The following is a 19,509-nucleotide window of genomic DNA, read 5'->3' on the forward strand; positions in this document are numbered from 1 at the left end:
TGAATTAAAAAATGTCTGGCACAAGTTAATAAATAATAATAAGTACAAAATACATTACATTTTTACAGTGTGTGCTGTATGAATCAGAATTGTGTGCTGGCTCAAAATGTATTTTTAAATCCAGACAACATCCAGTATGACTACTTCTGACAATACTAATAAAAAATCCAGCAAATATAATACTGTAGAAGCTAGAATCAAGTTTTATTGAATAAAAAATGTCTTTCATAAGTTAATAAAAAAATAACAAGTTGAAAATGATTACATTTTTACAGTGTGTGCTGTATGAATCAAAATTATACTCTGGCTCAAAACGTATTTTTTAAATCCAGTCATCATCCAGTATGGCTACTTTTGACAATACTAATGAACAAATCCAGAAAATAGAACATTTTGTTTGTTTGTTTGTACACTTTATTGTCCCTTAAGGGGAAATTGTCTGTGGACTCACACAGCACTTCAGCAAGTTCTGACACAATAACAGTTAAAAATAAGCAAACATGCAAGATAATTACATGCAGGGGAGAAAAATAAAATAAATACACACACACACACACACATGTGACAAAAGAGTTCTTAAGTCTGTTCCGCTTCCAGAAGTTAAAAGAATGTAAAATGGGAAGAGTACATAAGATGGGTTATTTAAAATTCTTTTCGCTTCATTCAGAGTGAATTGCTCGTAAAGTGTTTGAATAAAGGGTAAAAGTTCCAGTTCCTCGTAGCCGTTCTGATAATAATACAAGTTTTTGATTTCAGATTTACAGAAAGATTGCCATACCATTTAAATAGACCATACCTGATAACACTCTCAAACTGATAAAATAAGCACATGATTTTCTTATCAACACCATAGAACCATAACCTTCGTAGAAAATACAGTCTTTGGTGAAGCTTTTCACTGATCCAGTTTACGTGAGTGTCCCATGTTAGAGAACTGTCTAAGTAAATTCCCAATTACGTGTATGTCCAACACAATCTCACGGCAATTCGTAACTTTTTGATGTAGTGGCTAATTCATATGAATTAGTACGATCTAATTCGTACAATTTAGTACGATTTGCTCATCCCCCAATGACGGTTGGGTGGGGATAGGTGCCACGCCTCCTTTTTAAAATCGTACAATTTCGTACGACTGAACTCGTACGAATTCATACGAATTAGCCACTAAACTGGCAAAACGTAAAATACTTACGTTTTCTCGTGAGATCAGGTTGGTATGTCTGTACCTGAGTGATTTCTTGATTATGTACAAACACTGTTAAATGCTCGACTACACACTTGGGATCAAAGATTATTTTCTTTGTTTTTTTTGCATTTACTTTTAAAAAGTTTTCATCACACCACTCAACAAATAAATCAATTTCAGAAAATAAACAGTAACAGGATTTTGTTTGTTCAGTAAACTTAAAATTATCGTATCGTCTGAGTATTTAAAAATAAGATTCTGTGAGTGCCTGCTTGAGCATTCATTAGTATATAGAGTATATTTAGTATATCTAGTATATTATATAGTATATACAGTTCTGTCTGGTTCTTGAATCTGATTGGCTGATAGCTGTGCGATATTTTGCAAATAACAGAACTCGTACAGCCTCTTCACCCTTGTGTACTGTATTACTCCACCCACATACTGTGACAAGCAGAGGGCACTCTACAGTTTGACAAATATTGCAGCTGTTGGAGATCGCATAATAAGCACTTAGAGGAGAAAAACAGTGTAATTTCACAACAGTAATCTGTTGGTGGTTGCGCTGCTTTGACTTTTTTGGTGATACTTATTGTGATCTCCCGATTGCAACAGAGAAATACTGGGAAATCTCTGTAGACTGAGATAGCATTTCATGCCGTTCAGCCTTATGATCTTAAAATGTGATCACCTGTTTTATCATCACTTTAGACATTACGCTAGAGAATCATTCAAATACTAGCTCTCAAGAGAAGGTGGTGAAGTAGCAACGGTTTCTGCTGTTCAGAGATCAGCTGCAGGAAGAAACTAGTTCCTCTTACAAAAGGGTTTTTAAACACTTGTGTTTGATTTCCTTTTTTTATATCCACGATTATGCCATCAAACTGTTGTATAAACGCAATATCACACTTCTACCAGTGCAATGACTGTATATCGTTTTCTGTGTTATGTGCTGGTTCTAAAAAAAGTTACTATATTGAACAATTTTATGCTAGTCAAGAAGCTTGGACACCAGCTTACCAGACTACACAAACACCATCCAAACTTTGTGAGGAAATAAACCTCAAACTTTGGAAACTCATCCATTTTAATCAGAGTCTGCTTACACACTCAGACACACACACACACATATATTCAGGAAGCAGAATCAGGGGATCAGGCTGTTTGGTTTAACGGATTGTCACAGCCCGGTGACGACAGCACCTGTGAATAAACGTTGCCTAAGACTGCGGGTAATAATGGAAATGAGGGCGAAAACAAAAAAACCATGTCACTTCTTGTTCTACATCGATTTCGTTGCATCTGTCAGTGCACGATAAGGCCCGGTTTGTGTTCGCGGAGCATTGATTTAGGCTGAGCTCGGAAAGAAGAGAACTTTTAGGTTAGTCGTGAGCGGCTTGGAGGCTTTTAAAGGAGAAGTCCTGAGGTGTCCGGGAGGCAAGGAGAAGTCAAGCCGTTTTGGGCATGTGGCTTAAAGCACAAATATCAGTGGCGCTGCCAGAGCTGATATAAACTCACTTCATCCTGAGGGGATTTCATAAAGCTTGCTTAACATGGACTCTGTGATTCCCACTGAGGTAATGCTAAAATATTCCAGCTGTCAGTGTGAATGACAGCTGGCGTCCTCTCAGTGTCAACGGTGTGTTTGTGTATTTGCTTCAGAAAAAGCCATCGACACATGATTTACCAGCTATTCCTGCAGTTCTTGAATATAAAATATGTAACTTTTTTCTGCTTTCCTTGACTTTCCTCTTAAACTCTTGTTTATTATTGCCTGTCCTTTTATATTTATATACACTACTTGACAAAATGTCAGACAATATTGTCGTCGACTCCAGTCATAAGAGCAACAAATAATAACTTGACTTCTAGTTGTCATTTGGAAAGGTTTCAGAAGGTAGACTTTTCCAATGAATCATCTACCGAACTGCATCACAAATACTGCAGAAAACCTACTGGAACTCGCATGGACTCAAGATTCTCACAGAAATTAGTCAAGTTTGGTGAAGGAAAAATCATGGTTTTGGGTCACATTCAGTATGGGGGCGTACGAGAGATCTGCAGAGTGGACGGCAACATCAACAGCCTGAGATATCGAGACATTTGTGATTCTTCAGCAGGAAACCGTACTCATACTTCAGCCTACATTAAATTTACTAAAAGCAAAGAAGGTCAAGGTGCTCCAGGATTGGCCAGCCAAGTCACCAGAAATGAACATTATTGAGCATGTCTGGGATGAGATAAAGGAGGAGGCATTGAAGATGAATCCTCAGAGAGTCCTGCAAGAATGCTTTCTTTGCCAGTCCAGATGACTTTATTAATAAGTTATTTGAGTCATAGCAGAGATGTATGGATGCAGTCCTCCAAGCTCATGGGAGTCGTACACAATATTGTTTTTCCAGCGCACCATGGACTTTATATTCTATACTGTATAGGGTTAGGCCGAAAGACGATGCTATCGTCCATCACTGATGGCCAATAGACAACACGATGCTAAGCCGGCATCGCCAATCCTCGCCCTGCCCCTGTTCGTAAACCCACTTGCAAAAAATGCACACTTGGCCCCGTTTACAATAATACGATTTAAGTATTAAAATGGCATTTTAGAACGAAAATGATCCACATCCACACTGTGTTTTATCTAGCATTTCTGAACAGCCCTCCGTTCGCTGAAAACGCACATCACGTGACCACACACACACACAGCCACACTGTCATGCACTCGTCTGAGCTCCTGAGAGCAGTGCACGTCGGACAGTTTATTAAGGATGTACCGCTGGATCGCATCTCACTAAAGTTGTTAAACGTGATGTTTAATTAATCTTGTCTCTATCTAACAACTCTTTGGTCTTTTGAATCTATCAGGTTATGTGTCACAGCATCAGTACACTGCTTCAGTCTTTCACTTTCACACTTGTACTTAGTCATTTTAGTGAAAACCTCAGATACTGTTGGTTGTGCACCTTTTTTACCGAACATTTTCCCCATTCCTTTACGTTTTCTTTCCATTTTCTATTTTTCTTTGGTTTTTCTTTTCCACCCTTTTTGTTTCCATTCCTTTATCTTCCTGTCCTTCCTCCGGTTTTTTATTTTTGTCTCCTTTAGCTTTTATCCTTTGCTTTTATTCAATTTTTCATAGCTTCCATTACTGTTTCTTTTTGTTTGTCAGGTTTTCGTTTCTTCTTTCCTGTTGTTTTTTCCCTTTCCTGTCTTTTCATTTATTTCCTTTCCGCTTCTGTTCTTTCTTATCCTATTTGTCACTTATTTATATTGCATCTTTCCCTTCTACTTTTATTTACTTTGCATTTCTTTTTCATTTTTACATTCTGCCTTATTGTCTTCCTATCATTCTCCATTTTAGCCTTTTCACCACCTTTCACTTTCAATTTATTTTATTTTTCTTTATTTCCTTACTCCTTTCTTTTTTAGTCTTGTCTGTTTTGCTGGATTTCCCTTCCTTCCTTTCTATTTTCTCTTTCATGTCCTCTTTCATTTTTATTTTTTCTTATTTTGTCAGTTTTACCTTATTTTCTTCCTTCCTTCTTTAATTATTTCTCCTATTTGTGTATTCCTTTCCATTTTATGTTTGCTTTTGCTTTTTCCCACCCTTTTATTTCCGTTTCCTTTATTATTTACTTTCCATTGTCTTTCTTTCCTTCCTGTTTTTCTTTGTCTTGTCTCCTTAAATGCCATTTCCATTTTCTTTACATTATTTTTTTCTTCCCTTCCCTTCTTTTTTTAATCATCACGCTTCTTTAAATTTTCTGTCCATTACCTGCCCCATTTCTTTTCCCTTCTTGGCCTAACATGTTATTATTCATAGTAGTGGTTTGCATTCATGTCTTTTAAATAAATAACTAAGCTTGTGCCTTAATCAGCGGTTTTATAACAGATCTGATGAAGAGTTGTCTGACTCAGCTCTCACGCTGTCTGACTCATTACGATCCTATCTGCTGCTCCATTTGCGAAGACAAGCATGAGATCGCCGACTAATGGCAGATAACCACACTCCAGCAGCTTTATCTCTCATCAGTCCACTCATCTGTGGCGTTGCAGAAGCAGATCTCCTATGATCAGCAGATCAAACCAGCACATGGATGAGATTCAGACCACGGTTGAACCACGGTACGCCATTGTGTGGCGAGCAGGAGATGCACAGCTCTTTTAAAGAGCAAAATCAAAGATGTTCAGCAGGAGAGAATTTTCAGGAGAAGCTTTTGTGATGTCAGGTCAACGTTCACCTTTTTCACCTGATGCAACACATTCTTACAACTCGGACGCTCGGTCTGGACCCCTTGTTGTCAAACTTTGATGCTCAGGGTCATTTTTACGACATGTGGGTTCCTCTGTTGCTTTAAATAAGAAACCTTTGGGGTCGATATTCTGATGCAAAGACATCTACAATTCTATTGTTATGATGAAATGATTTATTATAGTAATATATTTGCTATTATTGGGGTGCTGGTTTTTAAAGTAAATACACTGTAAAAAATTTAATGACAAAAAGTCAAGACAACAAATACTTTTATGTTGATTTAACATTTTAATAAGTTATTCAGGCTTCAACTTTATTTTTAATTTTTTTTTTACAGTGCGCCTAAATTTTTTTTGTTGAATCAAATGAACTTTTCTTTTCTTGAACTTTTTTTGTCAGCAGAAATGTGTTAAAACTGAGCACAGAACATGTGCAGTTGAGAAAGCCTAACCGGGCGGAGAAAGTCCATGCTTTTAATTTTGTGCAGAGAATTCGTAAAATAGGAGGATGTATGTATGGGTGCGGCCAATGGAGGACTGAAGAATGATTGACAAGTGATAAATTTCACTAAACTCCACCTGTTAATATCAGCTGCCTATATAAGTCATGAAATGAAAACTGTTGTGCATCCCTGAATGTAACTTTTGCATTGCAATGAGGATAACAGAATTCTATAAATCGAAATTTTTATTTGTATACAATAAATTGCTAATATGTTAAACAATAAAGAAAATCATCTCTTGACCTTTTTTATTAAACATGCATGGAATTGATTTAATTATTCCAACAATTTGGTGACCCCGATGTATGAACTGACATTATCAAATTAAATCAAATTTCTGCAATTGACTAAATCTAAATTGATTGATGTCATGTGATAGGATAGATGTAGTTAAAATATACAAGCATTTGAATAATTCAATGATTTTAAATGTATATATGCTTGTCAAAATAATATTAAGGAAAAAAATAGGGTACTTTAAAATAGTTTATAAGAGTTTGGAGTTGACTGCACCACTTGCCTATACTAAACTTCTTAAACTGCTCGTCTTCTCCAAACGCTTCTTAACTACTTTTTCCTCAATATTATTTTGACAACCTGGTTAACATTTAAAGCATATATACATTCACAATCAATGAATTATTCAAATGCTTGTATATTAACATCGATTCTACATATCAAGAGACATCAATTTAGATTGTCAAAAGCAAAAATTCGATTCAACAAAAACTAAAAAGTTTTAGTTGAAACCTTATTAATTGTTTAAAATGAGTTAAAGTAACATGAACATATTTGTTTTCATAACTTTTTGTTATATCCTTCTTTACAGTGCAGTCAAAACTATTTTACCTGCGTTACACTATGAACACTTAACGAGCACGAAACCTAGCTCCTAGCACTAAACCCAACCATAAAACATAGGATATAGCAGACAAATACAACTGCAGCCTCAGTTTATTGTAGGATATGAATGTTCTAAGTCTTCTGAGGCAGCGCAAGTTATTTTAGGTAGGAATTGACTTGATCGCTGTCTCCATTTGAGGCACAGCTTGCATGTTGTCTTTGATAAGGTCAAATATTGCCTCCAGAAAAGCGTTATATGTCACCATGGGTTGTCGAATGCTATTGGCTCCGTCTGTGTTTTGTGACTGTTCATGTCAAATGCTATTGGCTCCCTTTTTGTCTCATTACCAATCACGTCTTGCTGATGTGCAAGAGTATCTTTTTAAATCAGCCAGCAGGATACGGATTGTTTTGGAGCTATTTAAAAACTTCATAGCCTACTCCATTCTTCCCATTGTATGGTTTCACATGGAATGCAACACAACTTGTATTGCTCTTAAATGGTTGTTTGCAATAAATACATGTGACTCCACTTTTATTTGCCTGATGCTTATTTATGTTTTTTAGAAGTGGGTAAGTTTAGGGTTACATGTGGGGTAGGTGTTCCAAAATATTTTTGAAAGAATCTACTGTTAGAAAACGATTCGTATCTTACAAATATTCGTATGTTAAATGGGACTCATAATGCAAATCACTGACCAAAAGCATTGGTAGACCCTATGTGCTGTTAAAACAAAGATGAACGGGTAACCGGAGCATCAAACAGCAACAAGAAGGGGTGCTGACCGAGCATCAATAAATTATGTGAATAGTTGGGAGTGAGAAGGAGATTTTTTGGTAGCAGTTTAGGCATAAACCCAGCTATTTTTCCCCCTGGCATTTAAAGAGCATTTCACAGCAGGAGAGAAGGACACAGTTCTTCCATGATCAGACATGGCAAAAAAGCTGGAATCCCTTGTCAGGTCAGCTGTTCTTTGATATTGCTAAACAGGTGGCTGGTTTGTTGGATGCTACAAGACACCTAAGCCAGGGCAATATTTCTTTTTCTGTATCTTTGTGATTGTTGAAGTCAAAATGTTGTGTGGTTATATTTTAAAACTTTGGTCATAACTGACAGTAATCACTTGAAAATGCCAACGCAATCTTGTGGCAAGTCATAACCTTTTAACATAGTAGCTTATTCTTATTCATTTGTATTATCTTATTTATACATTTTAGTATGATTTGCTCATCCCACAATTAGGGGGTAGATTTAGCGATGGGTTTGGGGTTGTGCCTCCATTTTAAAAATCCTACATTTTTATGCAAATATAATCATATGGTTTTGTACGAATTAGCCACTTTTCTTACAATATGTCCTAAACTTTTGTTTCCTTCTGAGATTGGGTTGAAAATCCTAATGCAGATGCTCATTTTATACAAACAGTGTTGATTGCCATTTGTCAGCTCCTGTTTTAGAAATTGTGGCAAAATTATGGCCAAAGTCATTAGAGATGTCCAGATCACATGATCGGAAATCGGGCTTGATCGCTCAGTTTCAGACTCGATTAGAATCGGACGTCACCTCCCGATCAGGACTCGAAAATTTAACACATCTATAGTTGTGTCTATAGCAGGGGTCACCAACCCTGTTCCTGGAGAGCTACCTTCCTGCAGATTTTAGATGCAACCCTGACCAAACACACCTGTTTGTAATTATCTGCTTTAGGTACTATTAATTGGTTCAGGTGTGTTTGATCAGGGTTGGGACTGAATTCTGCAGGAAGGTAGCTCTCCAGGAACAGGGTTGGTGACCCCTGGTCTATAGTATACCTCTTTCTTGACTTTACAAAGAAACAACAACGAGTGGCATCACTTTGTTGCAGAGACGCTATTGGTTAAATGCTGGCAAAGTAGAACACGGAAGCAGCTTGGAGCAGAAAGTGTGAGTAAGTCTGCAGTCTAGAGGTATGATAAAGGTGTTGATGACCACATTGCCAACATTGTGAGATATGCAAACTTGGCATTGTAACAGGTGGAAAGTAAAATGTTACATTAAACACAGCAAACCTGATAAGACACCTCAAAAACAAACCTAGAACCTCAATTAAAAATGTCACCCGGCCAGTATTTCACCAAGAAAGCTCTGCCAGCCCTTTATAAGAAAATATCTGACAAACTGCTAGTCCTGTGATAAGATGTACCCCATGTTTCGTTCACCGCAGACATACAAAGTTTGTTCGTGGCTCCCATGTCTCTACTAAGCCTTACTGCTCAATGGATTGACTCCATCCTGTTTCTTTGCTCTTCTGTATTTATTTATTTATTTATTGTATTTTAGAAGTATCAGATCAGGTTTCGGTATCAGTAGATACTCAAAATCAAATGACTCGGATGAAAAAACTAATCAGGACAACCCTAAAAGTCATATACTGTAGCAATGTATATATATATATATTTACAATTAAAGGCAACACAAGTAGCCCTCTAGTAAAAATGATCTACTCATTCAAATATTTCACAAACAATGTTTAACAGAGCAAGAGAATTTACATAGTGAAAGTCTCATTTCTTTCAGTTGGTCTGGAATAATTTTAATAACTTTAAAAAAGTATTTAAGGTCAATACCATCCCCCCACTGGCTAAAGAACAAATCACTCCTATCCAATAACTTGTCTAATTAACCTAACTTGCCTAGTTAAACCCAGTAAAGCCTTTAAATGGCAATTTAAGCTGCATAATACTAATCTCTTGCAAAATAACTAGAAAAAATTGTATAATTGTTATCATGGCCCTAACCCATGTTATCCTAGGGTTATCCTAACCCTAAACCATCGAACAGGACATGGGAAATATAAAAAAATAATCATTTAAATTACACAGGAGTAATAATCGATATAAATCCAGCAGATTATTTCCTCTATTTAGCCAGGAGATCACATTGAGACATTGAGATGGTGTACTTTTTTGTGTGCTACTTTGGATCCAAAATATACTGTAGATTCTAATTTCCTATGAGGCAAAGTAATGCATTAGAGCATCAGATCATTTTAGCCTATTCTTATTTTCCCTTGCTGCAATGCAAATGAGCAGATCTACATTATCACCCCCCTCGGATGAGCACAGCACGGCCTCTCCTTCCAAACTTTTTAGCTTTAGGCTAGTTTTATTGTCCCTTGACATTTTTTCCCCCTCTTTTGTTCCTGTAGAGAGAGTGAGCGACAGCTGCAAACACCCGAGATTCAGGAGAGACGCAGACAGTCTAGGTGGATTGTTTCTGACATCTAATATAACCCTGCCAGAACCGGGCACACACTTAATGTGATGACCGCTTCTGCAAGACCAAATGAAAAAAAAAAGAGAGAGTGGTAATAAACAAACCTAATCTTGACAAAGCATTACTGTTCCCACGCTGATAATAAACCCGAACATGGATTAGCCTTCTGTGCTTTTGTTCGAAACGCAGAAGAGGAGGGAAAAATCTGAAGTAGTCTAGTGCTTTGCACAAAGGAAAGAAGCGAAAGGTAATGAAAAGGAAGACAGGCTGGAAAGAAAAGGAAATTAAATGGAAAGGTGATGAAAAGACAGGAATGAGGAAAAAAATGTACAGAAAAGGGAAAGAAAAAATGAGAAAGAAAAGAAAGAGGAAGGCAGGCACTCTGAAAAGTGAAAAAGAGAAAATTTAAAAAGTAGAGAAGGAGTAAAGAGGGAACAGGAAATAAGCTATTGGGTGAAGGAAGGAAGGAAGTTTCATCCCCACATCAATGGGTTAAAAAAATGTTCACATAAAAAAGCTAAAATTCTCTACAAAGGGCTGGCAAGAGCATGCCAAAGCAACAGATATATTGCTTATATTCAAGATATTCCTAACTGTAAAGTCATGTTGGCCAATCAGAAGCCTCGAAAAAGGGTTATTATCATTTCTGGTTGACTCAAAATGCAGCACCGAGGAAAGTATGCATGTTACAAGCCCTGTTAGCACAGTTAATAGCAAAGGTATTTTGGCCATTGCACAGATCGTTACCTTGTAATTATAAGGTTCTATCTGCGTTCTCAATGATTTTGAGATACTGAGCTTTAAGTTTTTTGCATTCCCTGTAGATAACAGTATGTGTTTAACATTTGTTTTTAAATAAAAAGTCTTAAAATGTAAACAACTTATAAAAAACATCCCATAATGTAAATAAAATGTCATTTAATAAGAATCTGTCAACAATTCAATTTTGACAAAAATGTCAGATAGAACCTTATAATTCTAAGGTGACGAGATGTGTAAACAATGTAGATCGTTGTGCTCAATCTGACATCACACAAAGGAAATGACGAAAACTCTTTTCCCAGCTACATGACTAATAGACCCCGGGATTTAGAAAATCTTCATTCTGCCTGGAGTTTTTATTGAAGGAGTTTAGTTTTTCTGTGCAGACTAATGGCCAAAACGTGTAGAAAAAGCTGCTGATTTGAAAATACTTGTGTTTTTGTGGACAGGCCCTAAAAGTGAAGTATATAGGAAGGCATAGGAAATGTAAACTATTGGGGGAAGGAAGGAAGAAAGGAAGGGATGAAAGAAGGAAGGTGAAAACTAAATGTTAAGTGAATGGACAAGGAAGGTACAGGAAATGTAAACAGTTGAAGGAAGGAAGGAAGAAAGGAAGGAAAGAAGGAAGGTAAAAACTAAAAGTGAAGTAAATTGATAAGGAAATTACAGGAAACGTAAACTATTGAAGTAAGGAAGGAAGAAAGGAAGATGAAAACTAAATGTTAAGTAAATGGATAAGGATGTTTAAATAGCAAATACATTTGCGCCATTTTGTGGACTCATGGGTGTTTCGGTCTAGAAAATAGGTGTGTTAAGCTGTATTGTTGGCGCATTGCTATATTGAGGAACTTAAATAGACTGTGCAATAGACCAGCTAAAAGCAGGTCTAAAGTCCAGCGCAAAGCGTGTTAGTTGTGCACCTTGCGTACACATTGCTCAAAACACACAGGTTGTACAGCAATATGCAAATATCTTTATAAATGAAAAGGAATTAAAGGATTAAAATATTACAAAAATGATTACTGTCTACTTAAATATAAAAACCGCTGCTTCCATGCCTTCATCATCACAGAGGGCTTTTTTTTTAGATTATTCATGACAACTTGCTTTTGTATAATGTTATTAGTAGTAGTTTTGTTTGTTATATGCATATTTATATATGTATGTCAGGTTTAGGACCATATTGGGCATAGCATGTGTATTTTTTGAATTAACCTTGTTATTATTGTTCATTTATTTGTTTGCTGGAAATTAGAACTGAATTTAGAAATAGTTTAAAACAAATCTTTATGCTTAACAAATGAAATTATATAGGCTGATGGATGTCTGAGCATAGCCTACAAAACCATTTCCTTATCCACGAAAGAGAGAAAGGCTCATGCTTTATGTTCGCGCTGCAGATGGTCTGTTAACTGTTTTTCGCTAGTGAAGCATTCAGTTTGTCCACTTACAAAGTCTGTCATGTAAGTAACAAATGCACCATGACACAACACAACTAACTTTTAAAAGGAATGGCAGATGAAACTCTGATTGGTTTATTCACAAAACACAGTAACTCATCAAGAGAATAAGCTCAACCCTGTTAGACCATGTGCTACGGCGCAGAGCATATTTTCCCGTTCTTAAAATAGCAAGAGTGGATTCAAACACGCCCTTAATTCTTTTGCGCCTTGTGCTTTAGACTTTGCGCCTAGATCATTAAAATTGAGCCCAAAGCCAGGAAGATAAAAGGAAATCCAAAACAAAAAGACCCCAAAATTGAAACAATAGGAAAGAAAGTAAAGCAAGAAGGGAAAGACATGGACATTATGTAAAAATTTAATGAATAGGGATAATAAGCTACACACAGCATCAAGACATTTAGTTTTGAAAAGCTTACCACCACACTCAGCCAGGTTTATATGTTACTGCTGTTTGCATCTGTGGAAATCTATATTTTCTGTTTTTTTGTTGATATTTTTAGCGATTTTGCTTTAAATAGGCCAGTGTGCTGTCAGTTAAACACTTCAAATATGTTTTAAACATTGGCATCAATGGTGTAGTGGTTACTGCGTCAACACATGCACTCTGGTGCTCACAGCGACCCAAGTTGGGGTCCTATGCCAATTCTTCCCCTTTCTCTGCTCCCTACGCTCCCCACGCTTTCCTGTCAATACTCTCTACTCAATACCCCCCCCCCCCCCCCCCCAAAAAAAATAAATAAATAAATAAAGAAAGAAAATTAAATGTTTTAAACAATGCTGGACAAAAACTAATCGTGATTAATCGCACCAAAACACAAGTTTGTTTTGACATAATTTAAGCATGCGAACTGTGTTTATTTATTATGTAAATACAAATACATACATGCATGCATATATTTGAGAAACTGTTTATTTATATTTAGATATAAACTTTATATGTACAGTATATGCTACAAATTATGAATAATTTTACATATCTGTGTAACTAAATTTAATAGATTAAGTAAAATTAAAATTAAGTATTTGGATATCTACTGTACAGTATGTACGTGTATAAAAGATGCTGGGTTCCACACAATTCCTCCATCTTGTCACAACACTAATCGATTAATTAATGAATGAACTTAATCGTTTTTGCAAATTTAAGTGGATTGAACATAAAACAATTAAGTTATCCAAAAAAAACCTTAAGAATTGTGTTGTTTCAGCTCATTTTAAAAAAGTGGTTCGAACAAGCAGCAAAAGTCAATTTTTGAGGGCATATACATAATAAATATATATATATAATACACACACACACACACATATATATGTCCAAACAAACTGTAACTTCGGATGTGATTAATCTTTGCCTAGCACTAATTTAGTTATACTATCCAAAATACTCCACATAGTGTGCTGGAGAGAGCAATGCTGTTGTTCTCAGCAGTAAAGGCCAGTGACATTGGCTCTGTTATTTGACCCCGGGTGTTTATATATAGTGACCACTGAGAGGCCGGTTCAATATGAATGCCATTTGCAGATCTCTGGGCAGGGGAGCCGTATCTAATATCCATTTGCAATGGAGCCAGATTTTAATTGGCATTATGGCGGGATAAAACCACAGCGGTGACTTTGCAACCCTAAATGGAAGGAGGAACGTGCGCTCGTTTGTGTCAAATCCAGCACGGCCACAGCAAGGTCAAAAAAATCATATTTAAATTGAAGATAAGAGTCCAGGCCGGGACAGGCGGAGAGATGTAAATTCGCGGTAGCCCTTTTGTCCGTCTCAGACCGCTGTGTCATTGTCGCAGTGAAGGTGACACCGGCTACGTGTGCAACTCAGATAAGCCTGCACATGGAGGCCACGACAGGGAAATTGATGGTACGCATGGGCCATAGATGTGTGCAGAGCCCTGTTTTCCAGAGTAAAGGAATCTCATTAGCTTGAAAATCCCACACTTTGTTCCTCTAAAAGGTTTCAGCTAAATGACTTTGCCAATCAAGAAGATGTAAGGGCTGTGTGTAATGGGAAAATGCAACTTTATAAATGCTTGTAAACTCCTGGCGGTGGTTACAAATGAGCTGTGATAAAAGCGAGTCTGAGTTTTTGTCCAGATAGTGATTGGATAGTATGGTGGAATGTATTTAGTCAGCAAAAGTCTGATTTATAGGCGTTCTTCTGTTCTTCTAGACAAACTGAAAATAAGAGGGATTTGTGTTTTGTGCAACCCAGGCTCATTATGGATATGTACCCCTGTATACATTTCTGGAGAGCTTAAACTATGTCCCAGGAGGTTTATTGCAGTTTTGTTTTTTGTTAAGACCGATGAGAATGTTTTTTGGGATCTTAAGTTTTTCTTGAGAGTGCCATCCGCACTTGGTCTTCTCGCATAAATCCACCAGAGGCCGCTGTGAACGATTTTTGCGATATTATATTCTCTTCGAAAGTGTAATTCGCAGCTGCTCTTCTCACGTAAATCCACCAAAGGCCGCTGTCCACCGATTGACCGACTGGATGACCAACCGACTGATCCCTCACCCACCTCTTTCCCTAAACCCAACCAATTGTGTTTTCAAAAGTAATCCAGAAATAGAAAAGCTGCCTGATTTTTACCACATTTTCAGATCTTACCATGTTTGCATCCTGTTATTTGCTTGTTTAATTTTTTTTTTTTGTTTGCCTTTTGTTTTTATTTGACCTATTTTCTGGAACCAGTCCTCACTGGACTTGAACCTGTTGTTGCAGTCAACTTCGCTCTGTGTCTAAAGTCTGACGGCGTACACGGCGAGCCACTGGGAAAACTGGTTACAGTGGAAATGCCGTCCACATGGAGTTAAGCAGTGAGTTGGTAGCACGAAAAGAAACAGAAGCTGTAGACGGCGTCATACCACCCTGTAGCGTTCGTTTGAAAAACGAAATGCAGTAATTCATACCTTTGGGCTCTGGCTACATAATGTGTGCTCTCCAGAAATGTATACGGCGGCATGTATTCACAATGAGCCTGTGTTGGTTTTGTAGTGTCATGTTTCTAATTTAATATTTTGCATTGTTCTTTTGTAGCCTATTTTGCTTAGGGCTTGCCATTGTTTTATGTAGTTTGTTGTCTGTATTCACAGACTCTGTGCTGTAAATTAAGCTATACAAATCCACTTTTTAAGGGAACTACCTCCAATAACCCTAAAATGATGGATGTTTTATTGCAGTAAAAAAAATACAGACTTTCTTATATTCTAGCTTCACTGCTGATAACTTACAGCTTAGGGCAAAAATCAATATCTAAAAAAATTGAATATTCAAAAAGCCACAAAAGGTCATGTCTGAAAGGGCTGGAAAGGCAGTGTAACGTTTTCACATTTTGTGATGATTTCAGGGGTCTTCTTCAAGTGTAGGTCCACTGTGCTTTAAGTCAATGTAGCATCTACCAGGAGATTTGCTTTTTTTCTGCTGACAAGATTTTTGTATATAGGGATTTCCTAGCAAAGCTAGCCTACTTTCAATGGTGGACCATTATATTACTGTGCTTGATTGGCCAGCCAACATATCAGACCTGCACTGTTGTACAGAGGAAGATACAAAACAATCAACCAAAAAAAAAAAAAAAAAAAAGATGAGCTGAAAACCAATATAAAAGCAACATTGGCTTCAGTAATTTCCTTTATTCCCCAACCAAGTATTGGGTGCATAGCTGAACTTCTCTCTTAAGATCATATATGTAGATCTTTAACATTTTTGATTGATATTTTTAGATATTGAATTTTTTAGTCCAGGCTCATTGGAAATATATTCCTCGGCTTACATTTTTGCAAAACGTAAAAGTATGTATCTCCAGATGACATTTAAGATGACAAATCCGCTAGAGAGAACACATATTTGCAAATCCGTAATATGTTACTCCGGATAAATTTTGTTGTACAATTTAGATACACTTATTGTACTATTGAACCTTTTTGTATTGTTCCTTATGTGCAAGAAACAAGGCTTGTTGTACAGATCTATCTAAAAACACAAACAAGTGCGTCCCACACATAGACTTTACTTGGACTTTATTTGATTTGTTTTTATTTATTTATTTTTTAACAATATAATCATGCTTTTACACTTATTTCAAATCTGCCAAAAATAACCAAACATCTGCGTTCGATTAACCAGTGGAAAATATTCTGTCGCCCTATTTTGTACTGCTCGTGTGCGGGCAAGAACTGTCAACAACATTTCCTCAGACAGTCTCAGTGCCCTACAGAGACGCTCCTTTTTGAGGTTTAATGAGGCTAATGTTTCTATGCTTTCACAGTTGGTTCAATTACCTGGACCGAACCCAAGTTTGATTGTCCCTACCTTGCCACCTACTTAACTGGTTTGTGTTCACACTGTCTTTTTTCCTTCTGAACTCCGGAATGCTTGCATCATCTGGCTGCTGTTTTGTGTACAGCTGTTGCCAGGTGATGGCCATTAAAGCAAAGCGATTTATGATATATAACGATTATGCATATCACGGTCAATCTGCCTTTACTGAATCTTTTCATTGTGGTATTAAAACCGTCTATCTGCCACAAAAAATTATATTAAAACATTCAGAACATCACTCGATGTCTGCAGAAGTCATTTTGAATGGAGAAAAGCAGACATTATCACTGTTTGCACTAGGTCAGTCCTGCTTGTCAACATAGTAGGCGATACACAGATACACACACTAGTAAACGTTATGAACATTAAAGTTTGTTGTACAGTTTTTGGTTCACTTCCGTTATTTGGTATGATTGCATTCATATTAGAAATGAACCGTACCAGAGTTCGCACAAACCGTACCCCAGACTAGGCGATATGGGCAAAAAAACATATCTTTGTGTTTTTAGGAGGAATGACGATACACAATATAAAGCCGGTATTTTCCCATAAATGGCCTTTATCAAAACTTAAAAAAAAAACAAAACATTTTTTAAGCAAAATATAATTCAAACACAGAGGTTTCCCTCACTTATTATCGTCATTAAAATGATCATATTGTTATTTGTTAAAAGAGTAGCTAACAGCGAGATATTAAAAAGAAATGTTTGGTAAACAAATGCATGTTTTTTTTTTTTATTTAACTTTTTTTTTTTTTTTTAAGTTTTACTAATTGTTTAATAATTAAAAAATAATACAATTAATAGAATATAATCGGAATTAAAGTCAATGTGCAACAATAGACCAGAACACAGAGCTAAATGTGTTATAAAAGAGATTGTCGTGTATTAAATACTGAACTTATAATCAGTAAATATGAGGAGGTTTCGATTTCAAAATGCGGTATAAATTCGCCCCATTTTTTAATTCTTCTGAACACATTCAGGTGCTGCTCATCACTTTGACAAGGCTTCTATGTTTCTTGCTGTCAATTGCGAAAGAAATGATCCATAAAAGGTTTCTGATAAATTGGTGTGACAGCTGCAGGCTTTGTGTGATGCGCATGCACACGAGGGGGAGTCAGATTTGTCCGGGGAGTCAGATTTCGAAACAACAGCGCCACTGCATGTTCCAATAGTATCTGGATGCAGCCTTGATGATGCAAGCTGAGATTGCATCACTCAGCGATGCAATGTCAGACTCAATGCACTCAATGGAGCAAGTGACGTCACTGTGATGGGTAGGGTTAGGGCTGGGGTGAGGTGAGCGCATTAAAAAGCATTAGATGCAGCTAAGATTGCACTGCACCGAGTCTGCAGCCAGACCCCTCTCGCATGTTCCTCCATGTCGCGTGTAGTGATGGGTCGTTCTTGAACGATTCAGTAAATGCATCGCATTGTGGAATCATATCGATTTATCCTCAGAACTGGATATACAGCCCAGCCCTACCCCAGACCACCTCTTTCCGGCCGACTCGGGTATGGTTTACAAGTGCGCACTCGAGTTCAGAAGACACGTTCACACTAGCTAAACGTACCGTACTCTGACTTTAAACGAACCCAGGTGCGGACCAAAAGTGCTAGTGTGAAAGCACCCTAAATCTTCTCAAATGTCCGGGAGTCGACTTTTGCTTTCGATTCCCATCGCAAGTGTATTTCAAACCTGTAGGAGGCACTGAACCGAATAGAAAAGTTCCCTGCGACCACATAGTTTTACCTTGATTTTGCATTTGGTCTGTTTTGTGGAATCGAGCTTTACTGAACTCTTACCCAATAACAGTGAAATAACAATGTTAAATAAGTAAAATACACAAATTTAGGACAATTCAGGTAATAATAAATTTGTATGTTTTATTTTAACTAAGTTGATAAACTGCAAAAATTAAAAACGGCTAAAATGACCGCCTCAATATTTCTAGTGTTAAGTAAATTTTTACGTTTTTCTTGTACTGTTTATCATATCTATCACAATTAAAACAAACAAACAAAACTAACAAATTTGAATTAAATAGCAAAACATAAAGGACTCCTTCATGATATTCTCATTTTAGAGATGTGCATGTGTACACCGTAAAAAAACAACCCTTCCTGTAGTCTGTGCCAACTCCCAGAAGCACAATCCCATTCTCTCCATTCGCATCTCGTCTTTCACTCATCCTCTCTAATGGCATTAAATAGACAATCTGATGGCTCATGTTGGCATGACGTTGTGTGCGTATATATGTGTGTGTGTGTGTGTGTGTGTGTGTTATGACGTTAGCCCAGATCACCGAGGTCGGGTTTGCCACCCAAACAATGAGCAGATTAGATAAACCCCGCTCTCCCCATGGGACAAAGCGTCTCTGGCTGTGCTTTGGCCCAGAGAGAGAGTGTTTTTTCTGTGCTTCTCCGGGGATAAATCCTCTTTGAAAGCACAGTGATATAATGATCCACTAACAGTACAACAGGCCCTCAAAAGACAAGACGCTGGAATGAGGGATAATCTGCCAATGCTCCACTCATGGACGCCGCGTGCTGTGCAGTCGATACGCTTTGGCATCTCGGTTGATGATTTAAGTATCTGAATCCTGGAATTAGCTTGGTAATGAACTATACAGCTGAGGTCAGAGGACTGCAGTCATGGCACGGGTTCAGGAACGTGTGTGTTTGTTTTGACACAGTGTGAAGTGTTTATGTGTGAAGGGGCTGGGAAACAGCTTTCAAATAGCATACAAAAAAGTTTCAGGGACTTTATGTAAGTTTAACCAAAATCGAAGGCTGTATTCATCATCGTTATTATTAGCATTAGTTTTATTATTCTTATCTTAAATTATTATAATTATGGATAATAAAAATGTATATTTATTAAGAAATGATACCCTTAATTTGCCTAACATT

The 19,509-nt window shown here is 37.0% G+C and overlaps 1 protein-coding gene and 2 long non-coding RNA genes across 9 annotated transcripts in view; 1 reads left to right on the forward strand and 2 right to left on the reverse strand.

Moving 5' to 3' along the window:
* Positions 1-19,509, forward strand: part of LOC141379990 (uncharacterized) — a 221,111-nt gene that overhangs the window by 52,026 nt on the left and 149,576 nt on the right. The gene's annotated exons all lie outside the window — the stretch shown is intronic.
* Positions 1-19,509, reverse strand: part of hcn1 (hyperpolarization activated cyclic nucleotide-gated potassium channel 1) — a 195,686-nt gene that overhangs the window by 45,301 nt on the left and 130,876 nt on the right. The window lies entirely within an intron of this gene.
* On the reverse strand, positions 5,840-12,984 carry LOC141379806 (uncharacterized). The gene is made up of 2 exons (XR_012396631.1): positions 8,599-12,984; positions 5,840-8,414 (listed from the first exon to the last, which is right to left on the reverse strand). It is a non-coding gene; the product is annotated as an uncharacterized lncRNA (long non-coding RNA).

Source organism: Danio rerio, chromosome 21 (genome assembly GCF_049306965.1).
Source record: "Danio rerio strain Tuebingen ecotype United States chromosome 21, GRCz12tu, whole genome shotgun sequence".
Classification (NCBI taxonomy): Eukaryota; Metazoa; Chordata; class Actinopteri; order Cypriniformes; family Danionidae; genus Danio; species Danio rerio.